Source organism: Corylus avellana, chromosome ca9, assembly GCF_901000735.1.
Source record: "Corylus avellana chromosome ca9, CavTom2PMs-1.0".
NCBI lineage: Eukaryota > Viridiplantae > Streptophyta > Magnoliopsida > Fagales > Betulaceae > Corylus > Corylus avellana.
Window position 1 is genome coordinate 10,850,485 of NC_081549.1, and position 8,444 is coordinate 10,858,928.

At 37.1% G+C, this 8,444-nt stretch overlaps 1 pseudogene; it reads left to right on the top strand.

Annotated features, from left to right (window-relative positions):
* The window catches only part of LOC132162287 (cytochrome P450 81Q32-like), an 8,946-nt pseudogene extending 3,729 nt beyond the window's left edge, over window positions 1–5,217 (top strand).
* The last annotated feature ends 3,227 nt before the right edge of the window (window positions 5,218–8,444 follow it).

An 8,444-nucleotide genomic window follows, 5' to 3' on the forward strand; every position in this document is an offset into this window, starting at 1 on the left:
ATGGTTTGCATTTCAATTGCTTGTTTAACATCTTGAACACATCATGTCATTAGAAATCTGAGTCCTTTGACTCATTTTTGGCTTAAAGAGACTTCACATGTTTTGAGTTGATCATCACAAGCACATTAGCATAAAGTCTGTGGAGTATGAGATTTGAATTGATTAGTGTGTATCTTGAAATTTGTAAGATGAATTGTTGATGAATAACATTGGCTTAAAAAAAAAAAAAAATCACCATTTTGAGTTTCTCATTGAGTAACAGGACCTCTTGCCTCATTAAGCATTGAGCATTCGCGTAAAAAGATGAAAAATTCAAATTGGTTGATTGTATGGTTAATTTGACTTCGTAGCCTTTTTGACTTGAGTCATTAAGCCCTTAGGGATTTTTTATATCTAGTGCCCTAAAACCATCTAGTTTAGGAGTCACTGGCCCAACACTTGTTACATAGGTTAATTTGAAAGCTTATGGGAGCTGAGCATTGCACAGCCTACAAAAAAAAAAAAAAAAAAAAAATGCATATCTTGACTTAAGCCTTGGTTTTTTTCATCTGATAGAATTCCTATAAATTCTGAGGTACACAAACTTTGAGTAAATTGAAGCCTCATTGCTTTTTATAAGGGTTTCTAGGGTTTTGCCTAAAAACCGGCGCTAGGTCTGATAAGTGGTCCATCCGGATGGACACTTCACCCGTGTGCGCTCGATCGCACACTAGGTGTGCTCAAGCACACGTCCATCTGGACAAGACTTTCCACCGTCCGGATGGGTGCTTTCACCATATGTGCTCAAACCTCATGCATGTGTTGAGCTCGATCCAACTTTGCTGCCAATGCTCCCCAAAGTCTCTTAAGCCCTAGAATTAATGGAATTAGTTGCACTTTTCCTTCGGGACTTGAAAACATTAAAACAAAACAAAATCAAACAAATAACATATGCAAATTAAGGGGTACAAATATGCAACATTTGAAACTCATCATATAGGTACTCACAAGTGGGTCAAGGTTCTTCAAGAGAACCTAAGCGGATTGTGTAAGTATTTTACTTATTAGGCAAAAGATACTATGTTTTAATGTTTTAAAATGTGTTTAGGGGGGAAAAAAAATAGCTATTTGACTTCGAGCCAACAATACGTGATGTTAATAGGTTTGTAGTAATAAGTTTAGAGGGAGAAGATGAGGCTACTATATTATTCAGCTTATCTTTAACCTAATACAAGCATCCTAATATATAAGATTATAGAAATATCATAATGACCAAACTACCTTCAAACCCTAATGACTTACTAACCCTAATAACTCTTCTAACACTTCCCCTAAAGTTGGATCATATAAATCATATAAATCCGGCTTGGAGAACCAAGCAAACGAAAAACACATATAAAAACATACTCTAACACTCCCCCTTAAGCTGAAACAGCTTGGAGCACACAATATGAAGACCCATAAAAATAACAAGAAAATTTGCTAAAACTTCAACGCCGGTCGAAAACTCATCAGAAATTACAACAGGCGGTCGGATCTTGCTGAAAAACACCAAGGCTGATAGGATCTCGTGGGAAAACAACAAGGACCAGTTAGAACCCATCGCAAAACACCAAAGGCCGGTCGGACCTCACCGCAAAACACCAAGGGTAAATCGGATTCACCGCAAAAACATCAACGCTAGCTGGATCTCACCGCAAAACACCAAGGCCGGTAGAATCTCGCTGGACAAAAAGAACTGGTCAGAAACCACCACAAAAAACCAAGGCCGGTCGGATCTCAACAACTAACAACGGTCACATTTAACGTGATCAACCAACAAGTCTCGCCGGAACTACTATTGCTAAAAAAAAAAAAAACGAAGCAAACAGGAACCTTCGCCGGAGCGTCGCTGGAGTCTTGCCGAAGATAGGTAAGCCATGCAGGAAATACCAAAAATAGAAGCAAAACCAAATAGAAACCTTCACCGGAGGCTTGTCGGAGACTCATCAAAGATGGTCGGAAAACAGCCGAAGACCACCAAAATTGATGGAAACACCTCAGAACACCACAGAGGTCGACGGATAACTCAAAAAACATGATTAAATGCCATATATATGCCTGAAACGTGATGGAAACGATCAGACAGCGCCGGAAAGCACCACAAAAGGCCGCCGGAGACTTAAAAATTGCCAAAAATTTCCTGATTTCACTGGAAAACCACAGAGCGCAACTGCACAAGGCACAACGACAACTTACCACCTTGAAAACACACGGTAAACGAATTTTTTTCTCTTTTCAAACTCAACCACAGGCAACATCTTTTAAGGCACTGCCCATGTGGTGCTGCCACTAGAAGAACACTCACCAAAACAAAACAAAAAATAAAGAAAAACTATGACCACAAACAAAGGAACAAAGATCTAAGCCGTAAGGCTCTGATACCGTGTTAATAAGTTTGTAGTAATAAGTTTAGAGGGAGAAGAGGAGGTTGCTGTATTATTCATCTTATCTTTAACCTAATACAAGCATCCTAATATATAGGATTAGAGAAATATCATAATGACCAAACTACCCCTAAACCCTAATGACTTACTAACCCTAATAACTCTTCTAACACTTGGAAGAAAGGATGATTTGTGATACTTTGATGAATTGATGATGTTTCATGAGATGTTTTGATGATTGTTTGATGAACAATTCCTATGAGCTTTTATGTGTACAAGTTAATATGATGATCATGTTGTTATGAGTATTTTGATGGTTTGCATGGTTTATGACATGATTCTATGATTTTTATAATATGGTTTATAAGTAGCATATGAGTTCATGGATTTTATGACATGAGCATGAACATGGATGATATGAAGGAGATGATGGTATATATGTATTAATGGTATGTGTCGGGTATATATTTTGTTGGACTAGTTGTTAGTTCTCTTTTGTAGAGCATGTATGCTTAGACACTAGTATTTTGTATATTGCTCGTGTCGCATGTGACACTTTTGTATGTAAAACTTTAGGGGAAAATATACTTTACCTCAGAAGTATCTACACATTTGTGTTTTGGCACCCAATGTTTAAAAAGTGACGAAAGACCCCCACAATATATCTTACGTTGGCAAAAAATCCATCCGTCTAAACTAAAAAAAAAAAAATAAAACAATAAAAAATAAACTAAACTAAACTAAACTAAACTAAACCTAAAACATGAAACAAAAAGTTATAAAAAAAAAAATAAAAAAAAAAAATAAAAAAAAAAAAAATTTAAATTTTTTTTAAAAAAAAAGAAAAAGAAAAAGTTGGGGATGGCCGAGCCCTTTAGCCAAGCCACCCCCAGACCGACCAAATGAGGATAGCTCGGCCACCCCAACCCATTTGGGGTGGTTTCGACCACCCCCTAAACCCATTTGGGATAGATTCGGCCCACCTCCATTCGGGCATATAAGGTAGTCAGACCACCCACATTTCCAAGCCACCCCTTTGACCAAATCGAGGGGGCCAAGCCACCCTTAAATCAATATTGACACATTCCAAAACTGAATTTAGCAACACCCAAATTATTAATACGCCAGACATGTTACTACATTACTAACATTTAGTAACATGTTAAACCTATTGACACGTTATTAAACTGCCGTAACTAAAAATACAATTTTTTGTAGTGGGTGGAGCTGAAATCAATGTTCTCGGAGCTCACCTTTAACATCATAACGAGAATGGTGGTGGGAAGCGGTACTATGGGTATGGGGAGGACGTTAATGACGAGGAAGAAGCAAGGCAGTTTAGGGAGATAATGAGAGAGATTACCGAGAATGGAGGGGCGTCGAATCCTCAAGAATTCGTGCCTATTTTGCGGTGGATTGATCACGGTGGTTTAGAGAAGAGGCTAATGGGACTTGCCAAGAGGACGGATGCCTTCTTGCAAGGCCTTATTGACGAGAAGAAAGGTAAGGAGGAGGGAAACACTATGATCCACCATTCGCTTTCTTTGCAAAAGTCATAGCCTCATTATTACACCGACCAGATTATCAAAGGTCTTTGAGTTTTCTCAGATAACTTTTTGACATGACATGATTCTCAGATAACTAGGGTTAAGGTTATTACCATATATATATATATATATATATATATATATTGATGTGACAGTTTATTATTTATAGTTTTGTTTAATTTATTAATTCTTTTAATTCTTATAAATGGTAAAAAAAAAAAAAATCAATTTATAAATGATTTTCTACTAAAAGTTGTAATATATCTAAATATTTTGGTTTTTTTAGATTTCTTTTCTATTATTATTATTACTCTTTTTTTCTTTTCTTTTTTTTTTCTTTTTTTATAACAAGTCGACAAAATAGATATACGACTATCCGAAAATGGATAAGGAAGTAAAACTAGATAAGGCCCAATGGCTAGTGGGAAACGTGTCTTCATGCATGCAACTTGCAAGAAAACTTGCAAGTGTACATGTCTAGCTAGGACAGAGTGTCGGCAATGACATTGAATGAGCTCAACATCTTATGAATAACTATTTTACAACTTGTCATAAAATCTTGGTCAATTCTACTCCCAAAAATCAATGCATTTTTTTTCCTTCCAAACTCATGTAATAATTAATTGATATTGAGTAGGTCTTGCTACTTGTCCGAACTGACACATCAGCAATGACATTAGAGTGGGCCATGTCCAATCTAATCAACCATCCTAACGTATTGAAAAAGGCTAGAATTGAGTTGGACAGTCAAATTCGAGAAGAAGACTTAATAGACGAACCAGATATGTCTAAACTACGGTACCTTTAAAACATAATCTCAAAGACCCTTTGATTGTACCCGGCGGCCCCACTACTAGTACCCCACATGTCCTTTGAAGATTGCATCGTCAGAGGATATGATGTTCCGCGTAACACGATGTTATTGGTGAATGCATGAGCCATACATAGAGACCTCAGATGGTGGGATGACGCAACCAGTTTTAAGCCTGAGAGATTTGAGTGTGGCGAGGCTGATCCGCATAAGTTAATGCCATTTGCGATGGGGAGGAGGGCTTGTCCTGGGGCAAGCCTCGCCCAACGAACAGTGGGGTTGGCTTCGGGGTCATTGATTCAATGCTTTGAGTGGGAGAGAGTTGGCGAGGAAGAAGTAGACATGACTGAAGGTAACGGGATCACCATGCCCTAAGCTGTGGCACTAGAGGCCATTTGTAAGGCCTCGCCCCATTATGAATAACCTTCTTTCAGAGTCTATCAATTATGTTTGAATAAACAATGTACTAGAGTTTTTTTTGAAAATTAAAAAGAAAATTTAAAAATTTTTTTTAAAAAAATAATGTCTAGAGTTTTTAGTGGAATATGTTCATTACTTAGTAAGCTTCATATTAATAAATAAAGATACTGCCATATGTACATGTACGTTGAATTGTTGTATTTATTTAAATTTGGATCTTTTCGCTTGTGGTGGTTAATAAGTTGTCCTGGATAATTGGAAGCTTTGTTTAAGAAATAAGAGAATTTGGGTAAAAACCAAATTATTTCCTTTCCTAATTTTGTTTTATATTTTTTATGGTCTAGGAGGAAAACCGCCTCCAGTCCATCAGAAATTGAAAATCCAACTCAACAAAAAATTGTTTATATTTATCTGGTTAGTAAATGGGTGCACTTCAAGTCCAGAAATTCGAGAAATGATATATATGCAGTCAGAATGAGTCATTTTATTAAAATTTTTTGGACAAAAAATATTATTCCCCACTTTTTCTACAAATGCATTTCGAATTTACTTAGAAAGTGTATTAGATTCCATTACGTTTGCCCTCTATTTTCATTCATTTTCCTCAATTAAACGAGATATGAAAACAAAAAACAATTATTTTTCTACCAATTTTGAGTCCTACAACCAAAAATTTTGTCCATGTATATTTTCTTCAAAAGATTTATTTTTCTTTGATTTTGAGTACCCATATGTTTCTGAACTCATAAATCAATATATGTTGTGATTCTAAATGAAAACCATACTATAGAATCGAGTTTTAGTGAGAACGTGGGGAGATTTGATATTGTTGTTTCAAAAGACGCATCTAGGAGAGGTGTCTCTGCTTTGTTTTGTAGGGATATTGACAAAATTAGAGGTGACTTTGCTTTGGAGCTCCACTTGCAATGCTCAAATGGGAAACGTTTCACTGTTGACCAACTTGGCATTCCTCGTCTAGTTAGTAAACTTATATATATATATATTATTTGGTTACTAATTTTTAAACCATTATAATTTGTAATCGCAATCGGCCTAAACAATTATGCGATTATCTGATGACGATTATTTGCAATTATCTGGTTTCTCCTTATAAATTACTCCTAACAGTCTATATAAGCCTTCGCACTCAAAAACTCACAATCCAATCTATCCGTTCCTTCGACTTGTATATAATCCAAACAAATACAAAACAAAAACATTTGAGCATAGACTAGAGAATAATTAACAACTTAATTAATCTATAATAAAGGATAGGAGAATTCTCCTAAGCTGGTAGTTGATAGCTGTCTCCCTGGGCCCTTTACAATGCATTACTATTTGTCACCTATTTCCTTCTTTCGTCGATCGTCCAATTGATTGACCTGCGAGTATATTACGTATGATTGACCATAAAAAAATTAGTTTTGTTAGCTGTTATAAACCAGAAGTAAATATAATCGGACTGTAATAGTTAAACACTACGTTAGTCTTACGTAGTCACGATACCAATCGCAGAACAGCTCATGATGTTGGATTTCCAACTGATCCTCCATCGTTCTCTCCCTATCGCATGATCGCTTAAGTATATTCATGTACATCCTACAATTTGAAATTAGTTCCATTATAATTCACAATTAATGGTGTAGGGTGATATTGAACTTACATAGACTACTAACATGACTTACGTCCGCAGTTGAAGGAACTCGTCCAAGTTAAACAAAATGTAATGTATCAGTGAGTCTGTGTCAATGTGATATGGTTGAGGATGACTCGTGTTCCAACCCCCTTTGAACCATCCGGATTTCTTTGAGCCCTATTGTGAAATGTTGGTACGTTATCTAAATACCCTGAGCAGAACGCTACCAACTCAGTTGCTATGTACCCCTCCGCAATGCAGCCCTCAGGAGCCGCTTTATTGTACACATTAAGATTTGAACGCCCCAAGGCTCCTACATATGAACATAATTCATTCATTACAGTTAGTGACGGTTTTATAATGGAGGGAAAAAAATGATGAATAAGCATAAACTTCTTTTACCTCTCAGCCGGATACATCTATCTATACTGTACCGGTCCACTAAGTCGGCATTCACAGACAAGATGCATGACCAAGTGAATCATGATGGTAAAAAAACTGGGGGTGAAGACCAGTTTCATCTTGCACAAAGTGATACAAATGTCACCCTCTAGTCAGTCCATATCCTCTTGTGTCAATGACGTTGAACATAGGCCCCTGAAGAATGCAGATATCCCAACAAGTGGTCTAACCACGTTACCTGACAGTAATCCACGCAATGCAATAGGGAGAAGCTATTGCATAATCACATGACTGTCATGACTCTTCAAACCCGGTATCGTACAATCCTTGAGTCATACACATCGGGAAATGTTCGAGACATATCCGTTTGACATCCTTACAATTCGAAGCACTTTCAAAAAATGTGTTTTCTCGTCCTTAGACATCATGTGGCAAGCTGGGGGCATATAAGTTTGACCATCCTCGCCTATGTATAGATAAAGTGTATGTCTCAAACCCATTTCTTGCAAGTCTGTGCGGAATTGGAAGTTGTCTTTCGTTTTCCCTAGAATGTCCAGTATTTTGCCTAGTATGTTGTCCATCACATATTTCTCAATGTGCATGACATCAAGGTTGTGCCGCAATAAATTATCTTTCCAATACAGCAGCCTAAAGAAAACACTTTTCTTCTTCCACAATACATTAGCAGTCTCTCCTCCGTGTTCTGTAGGCCCACTCTTCTTCCGCTTCTTATCTTTTTTCTTAGTATCCATCTTTGCCTTACTGGCATTCTCATCCCCAAATTCCATCTCTTCTAATTGTCTTAAGATTTCATCTCCAGTTGGCACATCGGGGGCACATTCTAGTTCATTGGTTGCCGTCAAATGTTTTTTTATTCCTTCTCCATGGATGATCCATGGGCAAGTAACGCATGTGCCCTATATAACAAGATTTCTTGTCGTATTTTAACTTTCTGGACCTTGTCGAGTGCATACAGCAAGGACATACCTTCTCACCCCTGTTAGGCCACTCGGATAAATCTGCTTATGCAGAGAAGTCATTAATTGTCCACATCAACTACACTCGCAACACAAAGTTATTTTTCTTGGAGAGGTCAAATGTGCATACCCCTACATTCCATAGTTTATGTAACTCCTCAATTAAGGGTTGAAGGTAGACATCTATATCCATTTTAGGTGACTTTGGGCCCGGGATAATTAGGAACAGTATAAAAGATGTTTGTT